The 24,604-nt window shown below is 49.0% G+C and overlaps 1 protein-coding gene across 4 annotated transcripts in view; it reads left to right on the top strand.

Moving 5' to 3' along the window:
• SEPTIN9 (septin 9) overlaps positions 1–24,604 on the top strand; it is a 262,067-nt gene that overhangs the window by 118,899 nt on the left and 118,564 nt on the right. The gene's annotated exons all lie outside the window — the stretch shown is intronic.

The raw sequence follows: 24,604 nt of genomic DNA, 5'->3' as shown, positions 1-24,604 counted from the left end.
GGCACTCTTTGTCTGTGGGGCAGTGACTGTCAGGGCCCTGTCCCCAGAACCTGCCAGCACCAGATTGGGCTGAATCAGGTGTGGCCATGGGATCTGTGTGTTTGGCGCTTATCCAGCGGTGTGTAAAGGGTTAGCTTCCAGTTCGCTCCTCCAGTGTGGCAGAGTTGGGGACTGAGCCCAGTTCTTTGGGTCCCAGGGCTAGGCCAATGTCATACTTCTTCTCTTCCAGGAAATGTGGCAGGCTGCACTTTTAGGAGGGGTGAAAAGTGCTTTTCACTTCTGCAGGGAGAACAAGGGGGTTGCCATCTCCTGGAAACAGCTCCATTGAGTCACTACCACTGGCCACGGCTGGTGACCGTCCCTCTTACGCAGGAGGGCAGGGGACAGACTGGGTGGGGTTTGACCTCTTCTTCAGCAAAGTGAGAAGTGTTTGGCTCCACTTGTTGACTTGTCCGTACTTCTGTAGGTAGGACTGGGGAGGCTGGAAAAATTGAGGTGTCTGAACCTGGCTGACTGCCATCTAACATCCTCTGGCAGCTTTTTGGGGAGCTCAGAGGTGATTGACTCAGTTCTGAGTGTACGGGGGTTTTTTTTGGTTCAGCGCAATGGTGCATTCTGTTGTTATCTGCTTCGGGAAGATCTTCAGGCTGTTTTTTTCCTGTCTTTTCTTACTCTGTTTATGTAGCTTTTTAGTCTGAAGTGCATGCCTGACATAATAGAGAAGACTGTGAATCTCCAAGCACACGCAGGGCTTGCTTGCCCTTTGCTTCTCTTGGATGCCAGCACAGCTTGGAGATAGCTGTGAGATGGCCATAGCTAGAGCTGCCGGAGGAAGCTTCTTTTGTGAACTGGGTTCGAATTTCTACTGCCTGTTACGGCCTCATTACTTTGTGGCAGCCTGAACTTCTGGAGAGCATACAAGAGAGAAGGAGTACCTCCTTCTCAGACCCTTGTGGAGCGCTGAAGGGTTTTGAGGGATGCCTTTGAACTGAGGGCTCTGGGCATGTGCCCAATGTGCTGAGTTTTCAGGAGAGCACAAAGAACTAGCCTAGTCAAGTCTGGACTCTTGCCAGAGAGGCATGTAGGCCAGAGACAGGCAATGACAGGACAAAGGGACTAATCTAGAATGGCTTGGAGAACACAGGTGTGATATTAAGATCAGGGGGATTGTTCTTCCTAAAAATTGTGCGAGTTCTGGAAAAGCAACATTTTCCCTCCAGAAACACTGGACTTAAGAGCCAGCCATGGTCCAAAGAAACGGAGCTTTGCACAGTGTGCTGTAGAAAACCAAGAGATAGCAGAACTCTAGGGCAAGGATGATGGGTCATGGCTCTAGATCTGTCCGTCTAGATACTTCTGTGGCCTCTGTAGCCATAGTCTCTCAGAATTAAGTCTTGTATCCCCTGCAGTGAAGCAGGGACGTATTTTCATTCCCATTTTGTAGTTGATGATACTGAGGCACAGCATGTCTTGCTCCAGGTCACACACAGCTGGGAATTGAACCCTAAGTCCTAGTTCAGTGCTTCAACCACAAGATCATCTTTCCCCTCCTGTGAAAATCAGGGGCATGTCCTTCCCAGTGTGGCTACCCCTCCCTCGCAATCTTTTACCGTGCAGGACTCCAGACTCGGCAGCAGCACGCTGGGAGGGGTGGGTGGGTGTGAGAGAGGGGGAAATACAATCTCATAACAAAGTAAGTGCTGGTGGAAGTTTGGAGTGAGTGAAGCTGCCCGACTGCTCGATCAGTTTTCCACTCTTTGTTTCCTCTAGTGCGTGTATAACTGCCCTTCAGAGACTTGCACTCACATCCCTACTGAAGTATGCTCAGGCTCTGAAGTAATTACAACCCTCCCCTTTCACCCATCCCAACTGCATTTAAATCTGTCTGCAGCCTGAAGTAACCCTCCACTCGGAGAACAAACTGAAGAGGGTAAAGGCCCTGCCGTGAGCCTGAAGGCTGTTAGCTGCAGAATGTGAATGCCCCCCCCCCGACAAGGAGCTGCCCCCCAGTGGGAGAATTCTCAAGCCAGAGTGGGTATTCCCAAAACGGCAGCCTCTGTCTGTGTAGTGCGAAGCAGAGAGAAAGCTGTGGATGCATCTGGCCAAGAGTCCTGGCATTGCCCTGAGCGGGGATCCAGGTTAATGGTTCACAGCTTAATTAGCTGTCCCCATTCTGCGGTGGCATCCCAAGCAGAGACCCTGGTAGTGCCAGTTCCAGTTATTCTCCTAACCCCCTCAATAGTGAGCCCAGTGTTTGACTTTGTTCTTGCAAACTGCAGGCCTGTCAGTCCTGCAAAAAAATGTTCCCTTTGGCCATCCCTGTCTGGTTCCTCTTCTAGTGTCCCTCACTGGCTTGGGCCTGACAACTTTATCTAAAACTACAGAGTAGCAGATGGGAGCAAAGTGCTACTTGGCATGAGGGGATGCTACTCCTTCCTCTCCTCCTTCGCCCCCCGGTGCAAGTGTAACCCACTGGTCATGAGTGTTCCAGGCATGTCCACAGAGGATAGGAGTTGTTGCAGCCCCCAGCCTGGGCTCTTTAGCTCAAACTGTAGCAGCTCATGCTTTCAGCTCGGGAGGTCCCTGATTCAATCCCAGGGCGTGGGCCAGGAGGGCGGCCATCACTCAAACATGAGTCCCTGCTCAGTATGTGGGGATGCCCTGGTATAGTACAGGTTTGTGCATGGGAGCCTTGCCAAGTCTCATGAGCCAGCGTGGTGGGGTTGCGATGCCGCTGCTGAAGGGCGTGGGCATCCTTTCACAAAGCGCATCTTCAGGAGGAGGAATGCGAGTTGTTGCAATGAAGTTTGGTGAGCACCAGCATCCAAACCAGAGCATCAGCTAGCGTGGGGAAACGCCCATCCCCTGTGATGTGGCTGGAGTTAAAATTGGCTCTGCCATGCTCCCGTGAGCAGTGCCACGGGTGGTGGGGAGGAAACGATCTGATTTGAAGTGGGCGGCAGCAGGGCCATCTATAAGCATTGGTTAGGTTAACAGGTATGGTGGCGTGGGATAGATACTTTAATCCCCAGTATGTGATTGGCAGAGACTCTGTCTCTTTTAATAAGCAGAGACATTTTTTCTCCCCCCTTCCCCACACAGTTTGGAGTCTGGTTTGCCAAGACTCGTGCAGGACCAGCACAGTTGCAGTCCTAAGTTCAGAGCTTTTGGCAGGTCCTCTGAAGAGTTCCTCCTCCCACAGTGATCTCAGCCCTGCACTGTGCCAGTACCCCCCCCCCCCCCCCCCCAGCCTCACCCCGGTGAGATAGCTCCATCAGCATCTTACATTGCCCAGCACTAGCATAAAATTCAACAAAACTCCCAGGCCCAGCCAGCTCCACAGTGCCCCCAAGGGCCTGGACTGCAGCTAGCTCAGCTTTCAGTAATGTGAAATAAATACATATGTGCAATATGGTACAGAGACTGTCTTCCAGCCATTGATCTACATAGCTTGACTATGTGCTTCTTGCTTGCTTTTCGGTATGGGGATCAACCTGAATCTGTCCTAATGTCAGGTTACATTCCAGAACCCATCTCTGGAGTATCCAACGAAGATGGGGTGGGGGTGTATGTGTTTCTCACCAGTATTAAGAATTACATTTGCAGTTACTCAAGGTGGGTTAGTTCAGGGCACTAGTAATGTAAGAATACTTTGCACATATACAGGGCCTCTCAAAGCACTGAGCAAACATTTTCTGCTGAAGTAAAGTCCCTTAGAGAGAGAGAAGATGTCCATTAGTGAAGTACAGCCACCTCTAGGGTGGAATTCAACTGTTGTTGAATGACACTTGAACAAAGGTGTGTCTTCACTAAGAATTCATGGAGTTGAGTTAGCAGGCATGATGCGGAGTACAACTAGTCTTTCTCCACTCTTGCCATCAGTCGTGGTCAGCATCCGCTCCAAACATGGGATTTCCTAGTGAACACATGACCCAAATGGCAGCAAATGGAGAATGAGACCATAATTACCCTGCAGTTTCAAGTGATGTAAGGAGGCAGAATGTAATTACCAGAGTTAGCATCTGATCAGGATGCTGGGGCTAGCACCTTTGCTCCAACAAAAAATGCAAAATAAGCTTCAGTTGTCACCAGTGGTTAGATCCTTGGCTTTACGGTCCATCCCAAAGACTCCATTTCCAGCAGTGCAGTGACGCCATGCTGGGACATCGGATCAGCACCGACTCACTGGGACGAGAGCTGCTTATTGACTCACCCGCTTCTTCCTGTACCTGGGTGGGCCTTGGCAGTCTCCCATCCTAGCTCAGTCCTGCAGAGTTCATGAAATCTGACGGCATCAGAGCGCAAAAATAGTGTGGCTTCAGGCTGCCAACATACTATAGTGGCTTCTTGTGTAGTTTGCTACTTGGCAGAGCAGAGCTCCGTTTATTAAAAAAGAAAACAAGAACCAATCCGAACGTGTTCCTCACAAAAATAATAGCTTTTACAATCCAATGCACTAGAGCTGGCTAGAAGCAGGCATTCCATGGGAAGGTAATTTATAACAGCTGACAATGCACCTCGATTCTAACTGGCAGCACTTTCTCCTTTTGCAGTCCCTCCCCCCAGCTCTGCCAGTGCAGTTCTGTCCTGCCCTATATCACCCCATGATATTCCAGTCATGGCCTTCACTTGAGCAAGGTCCACCAATTGTACCCGACCTCTGTGGTGGTTTTCAGGGTCAGTGGGAGATAAAAAAAAGGCTGCCAGGTCATGTTGACAAAGGACCCAAGTAGAAATGGATCCCAGGGCTTTCCAGAGTCCCGTAGTCTCATCCAGCCCACCTTCTTCCCTAAAGTGCAGTTCAGCAAGTGTCTGGAATCTCGTAGGGACACATTTCTGGGGTATGCATGCTAAGCCACTTGGTGCACACATTCTTCCTGCATGCTGCATGAGGGAAGCAGCTGTTGCTTGAATGCTGCAGATGCTGAGTATCAGCCATGATGCTAATATTAGAGAGCAGCATGCCAGAAGGATGGATGTGGTGTTATGTGGAGAATGTGACTTGAACTCAATATGGTGCAAAGCTGGGGGAGAGGAAGTGCACAAGATTTTCATAACATTGCATTTGGGTCCAATCTGACTCGATCAAGAGCGTGGGCTGGATGCCATGTGCATTTGGGCCTCTGATGCATGGGGTGGGGCCTACTAAGGGCTTGTCTACACTTACTGGAGGATCGATACTATGATGATTGATACATTGACAGTTGATTTAGCAGGTCTAGTGAAGACCTGCTAAATTGACCGCTGATCACTTTCCCCTGGTCTCCTGTACTCCACCTGATCGAGAAGAGTAAGGGGAGTTGACACGAGACGTTCTCCCATCGACGTCGCGTAGTGTGGCTCCTGCAGTAAGTAGATCTAAGCTATGTCGATTTGGGTTTTGCTATTCACATAACTCAAATTGCGTAGCTTAGGTCGACTTTTTCCCTTCGTGTACACAAGGCCTAACTAAAGTCCCCACATACTGAGGCAGTTCCATTATTCCAGCTTCTTTTGCACATGTTCAGGGAAGTAGATGCTAGGAAATCTTTCAAGGTGCATCTCAGCCTCCCACCCAAGATTTGTAGATGCTCTAAGCAAGTAGGTATCCCTGCCCCCAATCTTTTGATTTCCTTGAGTATCTAAAAAATTAGATTGAGATGGGCCCCTTCTTGCACTCCTGATCCTGTACACACATGCCCGACACTAACAAATACCTCTCCCCAGCTGTTTGAGGAAGCTTAATGCTCAGAGTTGACCAGTTAGATTTTATATAATCCTCAAATGAGACCTCTGAGGGTTGTCTCTGCTCTCCACCTTCCCCTTAACAGTCTTCTTGAATCCAAGGCAAAAAAATGGTGTAAAATGGAAGCGTTTCCCCCAAAACAACAAACATTTTGGGAAGTGACGCGGCTGTTTGAGTGGAGGGCATGGGAGGTGGCTCATGGAATGCCTGATGTCTTAGCACAACTGAGCTGATCAGTAAGAATGGAAGAAATCACATACCTGCTTAGTTTTTGGATTTTTTTTCTTTGTCCTGCCAATACTTTTCTTTGGGACCAAAGGACATCAAACTGGAGGAGGTGGAGAGGTGAGTTGTGAGGCATCTGCTTGGCTTGATTTCATTAATTTTGTAGTGAGGGGGGTGGGGAGATGAATCCGGATCACTGGTTCATCCAGCCCAGTATTCTGTCTTCTGACAGTGGCCAGTGCCAGGTACTTCAGAGGGAATGAACAGAACAGGCAATCATCGAGTGGTCCATCCTGTTGTCCATTCCCATCTTATGGCAGTCAGAGGCTAGGGACACCCAGAGCATGGGGTTGCATCGCTGACCATCTTGGCTAATAGGTCCAACAGTGGCTATTTGCCATGAACTTAGCTAATACTTTTTTGAGCCCTTTTATAGTTTTGCCCTTCACAACTTCCCCTGGCAATGAATTCCACAGGCTGACACTGCGTTGTGTGAAGAAATGCTTCCTTTTGTTTGTTTAAAACCTGTTGCCTCTTAATTTCATTGGGTGACCCCTGGTTCTTGTGTTATGTGAGGGAGTAAATAACACTTCCTTACTCACTTTCTCCCCAACATTCATGGTTTTATTGACCTCTTGCCATCCTCTTGCCATCCTCCTCTTAGTAGTCTCTTTTCCAAGCTGAAAAGTCCCAATCTTTTAAATCTCTCTTCATATGGAAGCTGTTCCATACCCTTAATCATTTTTGTTGCCCTTCTCTGTACCTTTCCCTATCCTAATATATCTTTTTTGAGCTGGGATGAGCAGATTTGCATGCAGTATTCGAATTATGGGCGTACCATGGTTAGAATGTTCCTAAGAACAGCCTTTCTCATCAGATTTCCAGCACTGTCTGCCTCTGATTAGGCCAGAATTACCACAGAAACCATCTGTCATGATACTTCAGCAGTTCTGCTTCCAGCTGGCATCAAGGGCAGCAGAGGTGTCTGTGAGGGCAGGGAGGGTACCTTTCTGCATCTCACAAGAGGCTCTGCTCAGGTTTGGTTTGAGTTTTGGGTAAGGGTCTCATGGCTTTTCTTACTCTGTTATGGTTAGTTTGCCAACCTCTAGTCTCCGACAGATGTGGAAGCAGCTGGTCACTTACCGTAGCCTATGGACTTCAGTCTCTAGTAATAGTCATAGCAGCTGGGGTGGCACAGGTGACTGTAATCGTGCTGGGCATGCAGGTGGCTGGAATTTTTCCGTGTGTAAAGTAATGGAATAAGTAAGTTGCGGGAGGGGAGGAGGAAAGAAAAGGGTTTCTGTGCCTGTGTGAGCTAGACTCTGGTGACAGCCCCGACCTTGTCCCTCGTTAGGAAGTGGGACTGTCCAAGGGTCTCTGGTTGTGGCAGCCTATGCAGTGAGGAGCCCGGCTGCTTCCCCTGGGGCCTAACAGTCTACGCCACAAAGCACAGATTGTTCTGTGGCACCATGCTAGGCCCCGGAGCTTCCAGTGCTGCAGACGTGGCAAAATACTAGCACCTTTGGGTGAGGTCAGCAATGGGAGAACTCTAAGAACGGCTTTGCACTAGTACAGTTGAAGGATTGTGGGGGATGGGAAAGGGCCTATGGCTGCAGAATGTGCAGGTGCTTGGCCAATGCAAATGGACCAAGGCCAGAAGAGAGGAGCATCTTTGGAGCCTGCACTGTGAGTGCCACCTGCCGTCTGAGGCCCCTGCGGCCCATCATTTGGAGTCCCCCCAAGGCTGGCCTGGTATGCTACCCTCAGAATTCTGCTCTTCCATTTTATTATCTGCTCTTTGCCCTTAGGTGGCTTATTTGACCTCCAGACCCCCTTGTGGGTAGAGTGCGGTGGAAGCAGCTTGTTTTATCCTGTCCCAGGCTAGGACCCGCTACTCCTTTCAGCCTGGCAAGTGTCTGCAAAATCGCATTGTTAAAGGGATGTGAAGCCTTGGTGTGGTGTGGCCTGGCCTGGCTGTGTCATCTGGGCTCTGCTTTCCTGCTTCCCTTTATTTATTCTCTGGTTCCCCTTCTGCCCCCCATAGGGTACATGGCATGTTTTCATGGGAGTGGGAACGAGGGCAGCAGCAGCAGCCAAACCCTGAGTTCAGGACACACTGTAAATTCAGAGACAATAATGGAGACCTCAGATCCCAGCATCACTCCAAATATTTACATGACTAGCTTTACTATTTAAATGAGGAGACAGGGCGCTTGCAGCTGGCCCAGCCCTACAGCTATCAGCTGTGCTTTCCCTCCCTCCCACTCCCATCACCTCTGTCCCCACCCTCCTCTTCCTGCAGGAGCAAACCCCTGACAGCTCTTTTTCCACTGTTAGAGAGATGAGGATCAAGGGGCAAGGCGGGGATGGGTAATGGGCTGTGGATCCTTTTGCTTCCGAGTTCAGATCGAGCCCAGCCTCTTGGCTGCTGGTGTCGTGTAAAAAGAGTTGATGGGCCCATGTCCATTTCTCAGTGGGAGAGCATTCATGTTGCTGATAGTGGGGACAGTGTTGGTAGAAAGGCCTAGGCCTGGCTGGTTTTGTCTCTGAGCTAGGGTGACCAGACAGCAAGTGTGGAAAAATTGGGACGGGGTGGAGGGTAATAGGAGCCAATATAAGAAAAAGCCCCAAATATCAGGACTGTCCCTATAAAATCGGGACATCTGGTCACCGTACCCTGAGCTGTTGTGCCTCATCCTCCCGCTCAGCGCTGGGACATGCTGCTGCGCTGCGTGTCTGCCCCCTTTCCTTTCACAATCGCTGCGTCCCATTAGCTCCCCTGCCTCAGCCACATCTCCACCCCCGGGCAGATGCCAGCAGAGTTTAGGGTCTGGTTGCTCTGCGGTTGTCTTTCACCAGCGCACTCTAGCACTCCCGTTTTCCTTCCTTTGTACGTGAAGGACAGCACTGAGGAAGAGGAAAGGGACCTTGGGCAAGGAAGAGGTTTATTGTTATCTCTGACGTGGTCCGAAAAGCTGCCCCTGGGTTAATGAAAGCTCTCAGTGCTTCGCAGCTGTGACTCAGACTTTCGCTGTGATTACTTTTCCAAAGTCATTGGCCAGAGCTCAACACTGATTGTCACAGCAGTACGTGCAATGAGTTCTGGGTGTCCTGGGCTCCACTGGACCAAAGCTCCCATTGACCGCTAACTATACTTACTAAGGCAACCTTCCTCTTCAACATGGAGAGAGAACATTTCCTTTTCTGCTCTTAATTTATTTTTCTGTAAGGGCTTGTCTTCACTGCAGTGCTAGCTTGCGGTTTAACTTGGATGCTGCCCCGACCTGACTCCTTTCCACACACAGAAATCTCTAGCTCATGTTAAGTTGCGCTTTAAACTCTAAATAGCAGGCCTCTTGGGGGCATATGGGTTGAAGCTTGAGTGCTGATGCTTGAGGTAGTAATGCAGTGGAGAGGCAGCTACAGCTCGAGGTAAGACCAAAGAGAACGGGGAAGAGAAGTGTCCTCCACCGCACACCCAGCCCTGCCAACGTGTCTGAAACCTGACCTACAGGGACCACCCTCAAGATGGGAGAGGAGTTCTGTCTCCATGTTTCCAGATGGCTCTACCTCTGCTCCCCTTGCCGGTGCAGACACCATTGGCTCAGGCGGAGGAGTGAGGGACATGGATTTCTGGCAAATGGGTCATTACAACCCCTGTCCCAGGTGATAATGCTGGAGATGGGCTGATACCCAGGCTGCAAATCTGAAACTGCCCCCTTCTCTTTTATAGTGTTTTGAGTCTGACCCTCTAGTTCCAAACTGGCCTCAATCTGTAATAATGATCCAAATGCCACTGAAGCTGGTGGGAGAGAGGGGCTTGGAATCCAGATTTTGCAGCTTGGTCCCTTTTCCATGTGACAGGGATATGGCAATAAACCAAAAGACCCCTTTGGCGAAATTCAGAAAGAGCATTACAGATTCTGGGAAATCAGGCCTGGTGGCATCTAAATTCCAGGGCAAGGGGCATTGGGGGAGCATCTACCATGCAACCAACAGAGTGATGGATAAGCACCACCTCCGTTTGCACAGAAAATATTAACTTGAGTAGCCACCATGGTTACATCACTCCTTGATCCTGGTGACTTGCGCAGCGTCCAGCCTGATCCAGCCACCGGGGAGGCATAGCGAGGGCTCGCAAAAATGGAGAAGGCAAACCAGATGAAAACTGCAAAGATCATTTGAGAGAGAAACTACCACTGGAGAAAGAGATTGTTGCAAGTATCAGAATTTCCTGCTGGGAGCCCATCGCTTGTATATATTTATTTTAATTGCTAACGGAAAAGTAAATTTTGAACAAGGGAGAAGGGCCATTTTAGATCTTGGATTTAGTTCATGAGATGTTTCAAGCAGTACTGTCCCAGGGAGGGGAAATGGGAAAGGGACGAGGGTTGGGAGGAGAGAGAAAGGGAAAGAATCTCTCCCAGTACTTCTTGGCAGCAGCTGCCTTCTTGCAGCGCTGGTCTTTTCCCTGCCCTATAGAAGCCAGTGCTGCTGTGGATATTAAGAGTGACTGATTGGCCAGTCGGTTGCTTTCGCTCTTCTTTCCCCCTTCCTCCCTCCTTGGTTTCCTGGGTTGTTGTTTAAGGAGAGCGGCATGATGGTGTGTTTATAGTGCTGTCAAATTCTGGGAGGCTTGTGTACATGTCACGGCTGCTGGGAACAAGCTGCCTCTGAAGAGCATGGCTTCCTGTGGAGTCAGTGTGGGGAGGCTGTTAAAGATGCTGACAGGCTTTCCCCAGTTGTCTCCTCTTTCACTGCAGTTGATCTGAACCTTCACCTCTTCTCCAGACTGGAGCTCACCAGTGAGATGAGTTTGGCGGTCTCATTAGAGTCCCTATGGGACACTTGCCTATGTCACAAAAATACTAGTTGATTCTGCAGGATTGGCTCATATTGCCCAGAAGCAGATTAGGCCTGGAATAGGATAAGGTACAGCAGGGCAAGATTAGGGGGCATTGGCAAAGCTGTGGGGGTCCTCAGGCCAGGACTGAGGGGCAGTGGCAGAGCTCTATGCGTGTGGGTGGGGTCCCCAGGATCGGAATAGCCAGAAGCTCAAAGGGCACCAGCAGAACTGTGTGGTGGAGGAACTTGTACAGCTCCTGTCCGCGCTGTATTTGGCTCCAGACAGATCTGTTAAACCCTCCCTCTTCCCAAGCTTGCTCAAAGCTGCTTGGTGGCACTTCTGCCTGTTAGGACACGTTGTCAAACAAAGATTTAGTAATTTAAACTATTGAGGGTGATGAAATCTCCTTTCCAGAACCTGACATTAATCCCCTGTCGCTCCATGATCAGCCACCTACCATAAGTGGTCTTGACATTTCTTTTGCACCCACGCCTTCCCCTCAGGATATGTGACTCGCATCAGAGATGGCATCTGTCAGCAGAGACTGCCTCTGATGTGACAGGGGACCTTTAGCTTCGTTAGACAAGAGAGACAGGCTATGGCTACACTCAAGAGCGTACAGCATTGGTGCAGATGCACCGCTGTAAGCTCTCCAGTGTAGCTGCTCTGAGCCGGTAGGAGAGAGCTCTCCCGTTCACTTAATTAATTGACCCCCAACAAACGGCGTTAGCTATGTCGGTGGGAGAAACTCGCCCACTGACATAACGCTGCCCACACTGGTGTTTAGGTCGGTGTAACTTATGTTGCTCAGGGGAGTGGCTTATTGGCACCCCTGAGCGACCTAAATTATACCAACGGAAGCGGTAAGGTAGACGTAGCCTCAGCCTTGCTGGACAGTCCAGAGCAATGGTTGCTCTCAAGCCTTTGTGGCTGTTTCCCCACATGTGCCCAGCACTGCCTTGCCAAAATACGAGTTGATGCTGTTTGCTTGATGCACAACAGTGGTCACGATGCAGGTGACCTTCTGACTATAGTTTAAAGACACAGGTGAGGTTAAAAAAATAATCTCTGGAAAAACAGCATTGTCCCCAATGAAGAAACAAAATAAAAAAAATCTGCAGCACAATCATGGTATTTTCTGCTGCAGGGAGAAGGGTGCAGATATAACTGTGCAGATCTTTAGTACCGTCAATCCAAGGATCTCAAAGCACATTAGTGAACTAAGCCTCACAACCTTTCTGTGAGGGAGGGAAATATCGCAATTCCATTGTACTGATGGGGAAACTGAGGCATGGATAAGGGAAATGACTTGACCAAGGTCCCCCAGCAAGTTGATGTCAAAGCTGGGAATAAAATCCAAGGGGCTGATTTTTTCCGTTGTCTTACACCAGTACAAAATAGGTGTAAAGTGCTCCCATTCTTATTTGGTAGCATTTTGCCCTGGTGAAATGACTTTCCCAAGATGAGAATCGAGCCCAAAGCCTTTTTATCTATCCAGTACAGTAAGAGACAAGATCTGAATTTGACTTAATCTGGGAGCCGTTTGTTGCTGTTCTTAATACTTGAACATAATTAGTCCTCTGCTTTTCCACATTCAAATAGGCATCTGGTACAATGATGCAATGGTTCCTAATGGCTGAGTGTACCGCACGGGCTATTACAGGTAATCATCATAATTTAAATGAACACATGTGGAATGTTGCTTAGAGATGTTTGGTTTAGATGAGATTTCTGCGATTTCATTTACCGCTACGTTTTGTCTTTTTCTGTTTACATGCTGTCACCGACCCTCACTTTACAGCGGTCCTAATGTTAATCAGTCCATCACCTTAAACTGTTGTATATAACCCGTGTATCAGCCTGGGAACTACACTGAAGCCATTTCAGCTCTGTTTGGACACTCGGTAAAAGGCATTATGAAGTGTGTACTCTAACGGAGGGCTTGGCTGCACAGCAAGTGACTACTGCATAATGTCCAGACGGGACGTTGCTTGGTGGCAAGCTGACGCCCTGTTGATTCATAGTGTGATTTTCTGCCAATAGCTTGCTGTACGGACAAGTCCTGAGAGTAATGTGACCATCCCAAACACACGCTGCTTGATGCTATTCTACCACACCAAGCCCTTGTATCATATGGACGTGTCGCAGCAAGGCTGGCTGGGCAGGATAATGATGTGGTCTCCTGATCCAAGCCCAAGAGAAGGATCCAGGAATTTCAGAGTTCTGTTCTTGTTTCTTATGCTGATTCACTCAGTCGCTTTGGGAAAGTTGCTGAACTCCTCTGTCTCCATTTCCCTGTCTGTAAATTGAGAATCAGAATATCTCCTGGGGGTGCTTTGAGGATCAGTCAGTGAACGTTTGCAAAGCAGCATACCTAAGTGTTATGGTGACCATCAACCATTTATAACTCATTGTTTTTTAGAGTGCGTGTCAAGTCCAAACTAGATGTTCTGTGCTCTTCTTGGCACATACAAGCGTAACTCACTGGTGAGTATCTGTTCCAGGTTCCCTTCTATGTCCCAGCCACAAAAGCTGTGACTTTGTTATAGCACCCTCTAGGGAGCTTAGCTCAAGCTGTAGCAGTTTACACTTTTAGCTCTGGAAGTCCCCAGTTCAGTCCCTGGGCTGTCTACCAAGATGGCAGCCATCACACAAATATAACTCACAGTATTGTTGGAGGGGAGCTGTGAATGACCTGCATGCACATTATTAACATATCTAATATTCCAAAAGCTCTTTCCATAGCCTTTTACTTCACCTGTCATGTCATATCCATTTGAATGTAGAGGGGTCAGTGAAGTGTAAGAATGTAATTATTCAAGCTGAAATATGGCCAGAAAACTGGTGCTAACATCCTGCCAGTCTGGTGACAAGTGTCCTGGGATATTTAATGACCGTGAATGGGTAGGACCTCAGTTCTATGGCTCACCCTCCCTGGGAACCCCAGCTCACCATCTGGTAGCCCTTTAAAGAAAATCAATGTTTTGGAATAATACCGTTGTATATTCTGAAATAAACAGTTTAACTGGCTCTGGCTTATTCCCATAAGAGTCTCGTGTGTCTAAAAATGCAATGAGAGCTTTCAGTGCTTAAGCAAGCAAACAAACATAACTCTGAGGCTACAGAAATCAAGTGCGGGATGTTTAGTGGGAAGCAGCCGCCTCTCCTTTCAGTTCTTCAGTCTCTGCAGAGCCTGAGCCAGGTTGCAAAGCAGTTAGCATAGGTCCTGTAGGAAACGGCATCCCTTTCTGTTTGTTTCCTTTGGTCTCCTTCAGTGCTTTGTAAACAGAGGTTTCCTTGTCCACGGCATCACCTTGGCTGGGACTTGGTGTCTTTTTGTTTACAACATGTCCACACATGTTAGCCTCCCCAATTCACAGGTGTCATCCAGAGATTTTTTTTATCCCCACATCTAAAACGGGGTGTTTGATGTCGGACATTATTTCACGTAGCAGAAAACAGATGAGCAGGAAGCTCTCTAATGAAAACCCAGCAAAGATTTGTATTGCAGGCAAGGGGCAGGAAGCTTGGCGGGGAGGGCAGGGGCCAACGAGCCCAATGATGTCAATGGGAATCTTTCCGTCTACTTCAGTGAGTTTGGATCATGCTCCAGAGAGAATCTTTCACTCTGGAAGAAAGGCACTTTCATGCATACAGCCCTGGGCTTTGCCCCCGACTTTGTTTTTTGATGATTTGTCTGTTTTGTAAATGAGTGGGATTTTCTCAGAGCTTTGTGGCTCAGCCCTACTTCCCTCTCTGTGTGACCCTCATGGGAAGATCCTAATTCTTAGCTTGTGATTCCATAGTGTGTGATGACAGGCATGCCTGAGTTGTCGCAAAGTCAGCGTTACGATGACCTCCATGCAGCAGTGGGAGAGGCAGATGGTCTGGGAGATGCACAAAAATGATTGTTCATCACTTAGGTTGCAGTGTGCACAGTTACCGTGATGCACGGTCATAGAGCAAGACAAGTTTCCTGTGCCAACGTACTCACAATCGCAGGGCCCGGTCCTGCCAACTCACGTTACTGGGCACGATGCTTACAGGAGCCGCACAGCGCAAGTGTAGGTGGCAGAATCAGATTCTGTAGTGACACTTCTCTACATTCACTGGTGTTTGCAGGATCAGGCCTTAGTAGAGATCAGAGAAACACAGACAACAGTTCCATCGAGATGGGATGTGGAGTGATTAAAGCTGAGAACCGCCAGGTCGGAAGGCTTTGTGGGGGAAGTGGGTTTTACAGAAGGATTTTTTTGGTGGGAGAGAGCATTAGCAGTGAAGGGAAATTATGAAACCCACAATACAAATCTGTTCCTGTACATATTTCAAAGCATTTTCCAAGGACCAAGTAACACATACATACACAAACGTTACCATTTACTGTATTAAAGGAAGCTGTGCCCCGACTTTCTGTTTGAACACGAGTTTCCTTGTAGGAGCAAAGAGTTGCTGCATTTGTGTGTTGTAAACTACGCTGATTACAGCAAGGTGCCTTGGAGAGAGACATGCATCTGATGAAGTGGGTATTGGAGCACAAGCTTTTGTGGGTGAATACGTCTGTTAGTCTGAAAGGTGCCACAGGACTCTTTGCCGCTTTTGGAGAGAGGGCTGCTTTTCCCCCGGGAATCCACACTGGGGGGATTGTTTCTTTTTTTTTTCAGTATCATGATTGTTTAAGCTCTGACCACCCAGTTACCCTCACAAAGCCAGTCCCTGAGTTGGGGCTGGGACGGTAGGGTGAGGTTTCAGATCTGCTCCCTTCCCCCTCTGCACAGGACAGCTTCGCTAGCCAAGCCCAGATGGGGGATCAAGATGGATCCCCTCCAAGGGTATTGCAAAGGGCATGCCAATGTGCACGGCAGTTGGTGCTCCTAGAAGAATTTTCTGCTGAAGCCTCTCCAGGACTGATGATACACAGGGCAGAATCCAACACTTAGGCAGAGCTGGAGCTGCTCATGTTATCTTTTAAACCGGGTAAACAAAAACACACCAGAAAACAAACACCTTTTTCGTGGCTGAATGTTGCTTGGCCTTATGCAGATGTTGCATTGTCAACACAAACACAGACAGCTTTTCAGGGGAGAAGGGGGAGAAAGAGATTCTATTGTCTCTTCATACTATCATGGACATGCTGTCCTTTTTAGAGAGAGTGAGCACAAGGCAGCCAGTCATCATACAATAGCACACTGCATCCTGCACAGGTAACAGCAATAATGTACATTTACAAGTGTCTTTCATGCCAGAGGCTTTACAAAATGCATACAGACATAAATAATTCACCCAGCACTAAAATGCAGCCACCTCTGGGGCAGAACATGGTGGCAGTTTAACACACAGTGATATTGTGGAAACTGCCTAAGGTCTTCAGGGTGAGTCCCTTTGTGGAATAAGTGCAGAATATGTGCTCCTGAGAGGTCAGTGCTGTTGATGATTGATTTGCAGTGCAGGTTGGAGCAGGGAGGTTTCTGCCCTGTCACAGGTAGGGAAGAAAAATACAATGGAAGCTGCAGGGGAAAGGCAGGAATTTGGGTTGGTGGAATGTGCTGCTATTAGGCCACATATAAATGAATCCATGTCTTGGGAAATGAAGGACTTGGGGGGCTACATAGGGGCAAAGGACCAGATTTTAAAGGGGAGTTAAGTGCCTAAATGCCTCTAAAAATCTGGCCCTGTAAGTATTAGCCATGCAGTGGTGGGAGAACTGTGCAATGCATCTGTAGACGCAGCCCCTTTGGTATGGTGTTGTGCGAGGCACCCAGGAGGACTAACACACAGGGCCTGCCTGCAAGGCTGATCTGCGGCATTGGCCTTTATTTGGCTATTATTGTTTTAATTAGTAAGCCAACTTCCCTGCAGGAAGCCAGGAGGCGGGTCCTTTGGACTGTTTACTTCCCTTCTCTTGGCTCCGGGCTGTGCAGGCTATTTTTAAACTCTCCAATGTTGATGGGTTTTTTTGTTTTTGTTTTTTCTGGGATTGTTTTGCTTCCTCAGGTCTTTTTTTCCACACTCTCTCTCTTGCCCTTTTCTTTGCTCAGCTGCTGTGTGCAGGGGCGTGGTGACGCTGAGCAGGAAAGAGCTAGAACAAGAGGCAAGCAAAGCATCAGGGAAGCTGAGAAGGTGAAAGTTTGAGCAATGGGCTAACGCAGTCATAAAGCCAAGGTGATCTTGAGCCCCAGGATGCTTTAGAAGCATGCTCTGCTCAAAGGAACGTGCTTCTGCTTGCAGGGCAGAAATGCAAGGCCCATTTGTCACAGCCATTTTCCTTCCTTCACCCCAGGAACATGGAATACTTGCCCTGCCCAAGACTAAAGTGGAGTTGGGGTGGGTCCCTCCTGCGCTGCTCAGCAGTCTGTAGCTGGCTGCCCAGCACAGTTTGTTCTGTATCTTTGGAGCCGTCTTCTGCATTCCTGGGCTGGTCTGAAAACCTCTTTGATTGGACCAACCAGCTCGCTGCTTTCGCGACCCGGTGTTCCTGCTCCTCTTTATGGAAGAGGCTTGCGGTGATTAATACGGATGAAACCAATGGAGTTCTAGAGAAACATCTCTCGAAGCCTGTTGAATCCTTTCTGTGGGCCTGCTTCAGAGCCCAGTGAGGTCAGCAGGAAGTCGCCCATTGACTTGGGTGGACTTGAATTGGGCCATGTAGGAATTCTGAGCCATCCTGTGGAATTCTGTGGTTGGGCTGTGAGGTTCTACAGGCTGGTCCAAAAGAGCTATAGAAGAGTGATTGAGCATAAGAAAACAAATAAATTTGTTAGTCTGTAAGGTGCCACAAGTACTCCTTTTCTTTTTGTTTTCTGTTACATTCAGCTGGCCTTTTCAGACCACTATCTGCCTAACCCCCTCCCCCTTGGTCTGATCTTGGTTTAATGGGGTAGGTTCTTTCTGGTTTCCAGAAACTTTCAGGGAGGTTTATGGTACAGAAAAATGAGTCTGTAAATCACCCCTTAGGACTGCACATATCAACTGGGTCCTGCAACAAACTGAGCACTCAGGCCCCGATCCAGCAGAACACTGAAGTGCATGAGTGATGCCATTGGAAGGGCTGATTTTGGCATATGCTTTGCTGGATCATGGCTCAAACAGTCAGAACATTGGAGCATTGAGCCCTATAGGTCTGAACCTATAGCCCTTAGTCACACAGGTTGTTTGTTCCTCCTCACCTAAGTACTTCCATGGGATTACTCACCTGAGGGAAAGTTGCAAGTTCAGAGATTTTTTCAAGGCCAGAATAGACTATTGTTATCATCTACTCTGACCTCCTGCATATCACAGGCCAGAGAACATCCCCCAGTAGTTATCAGGCCGTGTTCCCCTCTACTTGCTTGTGGAACTCCCTTTGATGTCTCTGGGAAACTAGAGTATATCCCACGTGCCTTGTCCCAAATCCTAATCTGGTGAGTTTGACAAACTCTATTGAATCCTTCTGTCAGCATTGCAGAACTAGCATAATTGCACCGCAGCCTCTCTTTGGCTGTGCTGGTCAACAGCTAAGTAGCCAGTGAAATTCTGATTCCAGAATCTTTAATTCCTGCGGTGCTGGTGATTTTTCGTGCAGACTAAACTCTGCTGAAACATTGAGTCAGCTTCACAATACACTTCCGTGGGCTAGGAAATGGTGGTTGGTGGTGCTGTTTGCATAGACAGCACGTTACCAGAAAAGGAACGTAAATCTTGCAGCCTGCTCACAGAGTGAGATCCACAAATGGAGTATTGCCTAAATAAAGAAACTTTCCAGTACTCATCAAAATGTTGCCATTTCCTTTGCTATCACATTCGTTGGGAGAACATTATTTACCTTGGAATGTATGATCTTCCAGACACATCTATCTTTACATGAGTAGGCCGCTTGGTCCAAGGGAATAAGATAGAGGTTGAAGCACTCAGACATCATAGTGATGAGCAAGGTTTAAAACCCCCAGCTCACAGAACTGCGGTACTGTCTGTCACAACAGTGGCAGCGGGTAATGATTGTGTCCTCATCTGACCTACTTCCATCCTACCCCCACAGCTGTCTTGTGTAGAGAGAATGGTGGAGGGAGCAGTTCAGATTTGAATCCTACTTTCTCCTTTCCCATTCTCTGTTGTACCTTTATCCAAAACTCATAGAATCATAGAATAATCATAGAATATCAGGGTTGGAAGGGACCTCAGGAGGTCATCTAGTCCAACCCCCTGCTCAAAGCAGGACCAATCCTCAATTTTTGCCCCAGATCCCTAAATGGCCCCCTCAAGGATTGAACTCACAACCCTGGGTTTAGCAGGTTAATGACCTGAATCAAACTTTTTTAAAATAGAGATTAGGGGAAAAAGGAGTTAATCATTAAAGAGGCACAAAGCAGGAAAGAAAATGGTAGAAAAGCTGATGCCCTTGGGTTCTCCAGCCCAGCACTGGAGACTTGAAGGCTTTGGACAGTTTGGAAAAGCTTTTGAGTCTGGACCTTTATTTTTAATTACGGTTATGAATAGGACATTGCTGATTTCGTCAAGAATTAGCTGCTGCTCACCAGCAATGCGCTTGGTGGTGGTGGCTCACAAGACCTAGCTAGCAAGACCGAGTCTGCCTGAAAGCGCGCACACACGAAGCTAAGCATGGGGCTAGCACTTGCTTGGCTGCCCTATAGGAGCTTAAGGAAGGAAGGGCACAAGAGCCTCTCCCCGTTCTCCTGGGCAGCAGCCAGGTGCAGTTGCAGACCATCTGTTTTTTCCTGGAGTGTCCTTGAAGTGTACGACAACCCCTGAGTGACCAATGAGGGAGCCTCTGGTAGAATTCTTCCTAGATTTTCCACTGAGGCAATGCAACTCTGCATCACCTCTAATATGCACCTGGGCCTATACAGTACTGTACATCTCACAGATCTTCTCATCATGGAAATGTAGGGCTGGAAGGGAAATTGAGATGTCAGCAAGTCCAGCCCCCTGCACTGAGGCAGAACCAAGTAAACCTAGACCATCTCTGACAGGTGGTTTGTCTTAAATGATGATGGGGATTCCAGTCTCCCTTGGAAGCCTGTTCCAGAGCTTAATTACTCTTGGACTTATAAAGATTCCCTAATCTCTAACCTAGATCTCCCTTGCTGCAAATAGAGCCCATTACTACTTGTCCTGCCTTCAGTGGACACTGAGAACAATTGAGCCCCACCTCTTTGTAACAGCCCTTTGCAGATTTGAAGACTGTTATTAGCTCCCCCTTCTTCTTTTCTCCAGACTGAACAGGCCCAGTGTTTTTTAACAATACATGTGGTTTTCTATGGTGGGCTTCCTGGAAGAAGTGGCTCATCAGAGGGATTTGAATGAGGAGAGGGGTGGAGTCTGGTGTGCTGGAACTGGCTTGTCAGTCAGTCGGAGTTTAAGACCAGGAGAGACCACTGATGGTCTAGTTTGACCTCGTGCAAATCCTGCTGCAGGCTACTAAACACCACCCCCACGCCAAGCCAACACCCAGAATTCGAACACAGCACTACAGCCCTTAGAAGACTAAACGTTCTGTGCGACTGGTGGAGAACAGGCCAAATGCTCTCTGTCAGCCTCAGGAAACTAATTATTTAGGCTTAGTATTGGTACCATCGATAGATTGTTCACTCTCTTATAAGAGATAAAAGAGGGGTGGGGAAATTTTTGACTTCAAATATGGAGCTGCCAACCTGAAAAGGTTGAGACCCGCTGCTCCGGAGTATTAAATCCCTCCCAATTCTTCCCTCTGCCTGCATTACAAGGATTCTTTTGCCCCAGTAGAGATAATTCACTTTAGGTATGGAATGGGGCAGAGGATAGCCTGATCCAGTACGGCCAACCCTGCTGGTCCATCCGACCAATATCATGCCTCCAGTAGTAGTCTGGACTTGATACCTCAGAGATGCTGCCTAGCATGTCCCCTTTCGTTCCCAGATCTCAGGGTCCTATAGCAAAGGTGGATGTCGTTAGCTCCGCTTTATGGCTTGAATAAGTGAGGCACGGAGAGATCATAGCGAATCGGTGCTCTGGAGATAGCGCCTAGTCCCCTGACTCCCAGCCCTTCTCTGCTGGACTGCCCTTGCCCCTCAAAGTTAGGCAACAAATCCTATAATGCCTCCAGCCAAACCCCACAGGGGCCTTCCTGAATCCCACAGGCCTTCAGCTTACACCCTGAAGCCCGACATTCGGTAGCTTCTTCCCATTGTTCCTCACCTCAAGTCCACGCTGCCAGCCTAGGAGATGGTGTTCTTCCTCACAGCACTGCATACAAAACTGACACAATCCTTTCCCAGCCCTTCTGAGGTTTGCTTGCTGCTTAATTGCAAGACCCCTGGTGGAATGTTCTTGTGCTGAGCTGATCAGTCACAAGGCACCGACTGCTGATGGAAAGACCTACCTGTGGCAGGGGTCTAATGCACAGCAGTGGGGCTCTGCTCTGTCGCGCTGGATAATGGCATCAGTGGGAGACAGTGGTTATTTCATTTATGGGAAGAGTGCTGGGAGAGAGCCAGGCGCTGCTGGGGTGCTACAGGGCTGCGTGCCACACCCCATGTGTCAATGGGGGAGTTGGGAGCAGAGGCAGCAGCAGCTTTCATGGTTGTGACAAAAGTGATCTTATTGCAGTTGAGAGTCTGTTTCAATCCCAGGCTTGTGAACACAGGCTTGGAAATTTTAGCAAGAGGCTCCCGTGAGACCCCTCCAGTTCATCAGTGGAACCAGGAGTGGGCACAATGAAGGGAAACTATCCCGACATCTTTCAAGGCTTTAGTTAGGATTTTCTGCTCCTAATTTCCCCTGTGTAAATGAGCCTGATGATTCTCTTTCCTCTGGGTCCGTATTGAGTCAGTGCCCGGCCTAGTGCTGGATGGCGCCCTGCTGCTGCATGTGTTGTCTTTCCCATGAGAGGTAAAACCAGACCGCTTGCAGGTCTGGAAGGTGCAGGTACAGGGCTTTAACCATTGTGTCCTGGCTAAATGCCAGGGCAGAGGATATTCTGCCGACCTCACCTCCTGTCCCCACTGCAGATTCAGTTGGATGAGTCTTTTCTGCTGCATGCCCTGAAGTGTTGCTGTGTTGTGTTAAACAGCTGCCGTAGTCCATCCCAGCACAGTCTGCATTTGAGCGGTGGATGAAGCAGTCTAGCTCATCTGATCTTGCCATCTATTTACATGGCCTGCTGCCATCATGGTATCTGACCACGCTGGGTAAGAGGGTGCTAGAAGAAAGCAGGGTATTGCTGCTTCGTGATTGTGATTGGAGTCGGTGCTGGTCTGGGGGTGTCATGTGGATGCTGTGGTCTGTACCTCAGTGCCTCGGAAACCCTCCTTCCGTATTGCACATTTGCTGCTTGATAGCAATAAAGACTTGATGCTTTCTGAGTGGTAGTTCTAACTGAAGAGGCACTTCACCACCTCTTTCATGAAGTAATGTCTCTCATTGCATGGCACACAGAGTATGCAGACAGCTGTTTATCTTAGTTGGCGGTAATCCATGAACTGGGCAGGTTAAGTGCAATGTTCAAATAACAGAGCAGGGTTCCCAGCATGCAGTGGAGTTGCTGTACTGATGCAAGAGTCAGGGTGATGCTATAGAGAGCTTGGTAGGGCAGGGACTGTCTAGATTGAGTTTGTACAGCGCCTGGAGGGGCTACTGGAATAGAAATGCTAATGGAGCAGCCCATAGTTAACTATCACTTCAGGGTAGGGGAAAGTGATATTTAATGAGCTCTTGCAGCACGCTCCCTCTCTCAGCACCCCCTCCCCCCCCATAACCAAAGCTCCTACCTAAAATTCTTGATCCTGGCTTCTTCAGAGCTGCATCTGTCAAGGTCCGTCTGGTGCCCCGTTCGCTGCACTGTCTGTGTATTACTCAGGCCTTCATGCACTTATCCTCTCAACAGCTTTGGAATTGGCTTGTTGGCCAGGTCGAAGAATCGTGATTCCTGTTCTGCAGCAAGGGGAATGGAGGCACTGAGAGTTTGTCTCTTGCCCACGATCACACATAGAGCCTGTAGCAGACTTTAGAATTGAACCTGATCTCCTGAGTCCCAGTCCAGTGCCTTAAACTACCAGATGGGCCTTTCTCCCTTCGTGGCTGCTCCAGCTGGGGGAGAGGTGTCTGTGGATTCTTCAGCTGCTGAATACTGCCCTCCTTGTGATGCCCCCTGCATGGCTACTGGGAGAGGCTGCAGTGGCAGTCTGGTCCCAGGCCACTGTTGCTTCCCACCATTTCCACTCCGGGAGGTTGAGTGCACACGAGTGAGGCTCACAGGAGGGGGAATGTGTCCTGTGGACTGCTGAGTAAAAGAGGGATCTCCAGAGAGAGCGACTCCCCCGATACCCCTGGTGAGGTAATAGTGCAAAGCATCCAAGCGAGAGCCCTGGGGCCACACTCAAGTGAATACTGAGCATCCATGATCATGCTATAGTGCCCCCTTTTGGGAAGCTGTTTATGAAAACAGAAGGTTCTAATCCCTACAGCACCTCACCATGGGGGCCCATAGCTTCTCTAAGTCCCGCAAGCCCTGCTCGTGGAGTCGAAGGTGGTGTAATTTACATCATCTTGTCCCCTTCCAGACGTGCAGCCACTCACCAACGTGTAACGTACCCTTCCTCTTGCTCCTTACATGTTACCTCTGAGCATGGCCAACCCAGCCTACCTGATGCGTAAGGGCTGTGTTGATGACAGAATGGGAATCCAAACCCTCTTGGAGGGGCCTGGAAGATGTCAGTGACATCAGCAGACTCCCTTGTACTCCCCTTTGAATTGGCCCTAAAACTCCAGCCACTCCTGAAATGTGGGGCTCATGGTGACCCCAGGCACTGCAGATTATGCCGGTAAAGCATGCAGCTTCCACATGCCTCAAATCCCATTCTGCTCATAGCAGATCCAAGTGTGGGCATGGCTGTTTAATCTGTACCGGGGTCCACCAGCTCCCTGCAGGATAACCCCTCAGACTGAGGTGCTGCAGCAAATCGGTGCAATCTCCATCACAGCCGTGGCCCCCCCCCCCCCCCCGCCATGCTATATTGCAGCCAAGCGCTTTCCCAGCAGTTGGCTGGCCTGTACTTTGCAGCACTCGAGCTCATGACGAGGGGAGGAGGAACCTTCTGAACATAAGCATAACTAACGAATGGTTGGGCGGCTGCGTGTTAGCAGCTGCATTTACAATCTGCTGGCAGAGTGGCGCTGGAGTTCCTGCCACGTGGAACGCTTTCCTGACCCTGTACGCTGGAGAGAGCTGGAGCAGATGGTTCCTATTTCTGAGTGGGGAGGCTGCTGCTCTGACAAATACATGTGTCAAGAGGGTCTGAGAGTTCACAGGCCTCTCTTCCTTCTCCTCTGGGTTCAGGCGCTTTCCTCCACTCTGGAATTAATACTTGCCTTATAGTCGGGACAAGCACCGCTGCTTCTGGAATATATGGGACAGCTCCTGAGCAGCATGTGTGTCGTTCTTCATGGGCCAAACTCGGACATTTGTATTACAGCGCCTGGGCCTTTGCCTGATTGTTGTTGAGATAGGGGAGTAAGTGCACCCTGATCTGGGGGGCAGGGCAGCAGGCACCATTCAATAGCCACCCTATTACAGAAAGGCAGATGGCCACCCTATTCACTATGCCACCACGGTAGGGCTGCTACTTCCAAGACTGGCCCTGTGTTTTCTAAGGAGGAGCTGGCAGGTAGTAGACGTAACTCATTGCCTGACTAGAAAGACACTGACCTGTCCTGAAGTTCTCTTGCCCTTAGTCCCTGTCTCTGCAATTGCACAGTGGTAGGCTCCTAGACTAGAGAACCCAGCAGGAGCTAACGCTGCTTTAGGCAGCTACTGCTGGTCAGAGCATCCATCAGGCTTG

The sequence above is a fragment of the Caretta caretta genome, chromosome 14, assembly GCF_965140235.1.
Source record: "Caretta caretta isolate rCarCar2 chromosome 14, rCarCar1.hap1, whole genome shotgun sequence".
Taxonomy (NCBI): domain Eukaryota; kingdom Metazoa; phylum Chordata; order Testudines; family Cheloniidae; genus Caretta; species Caretta caretta.
The sequence above is the reverse complement of the archived record's forward strand: the minus strand, read 5'-3'. Positions and strand labels throughout refer to the sequence as shown.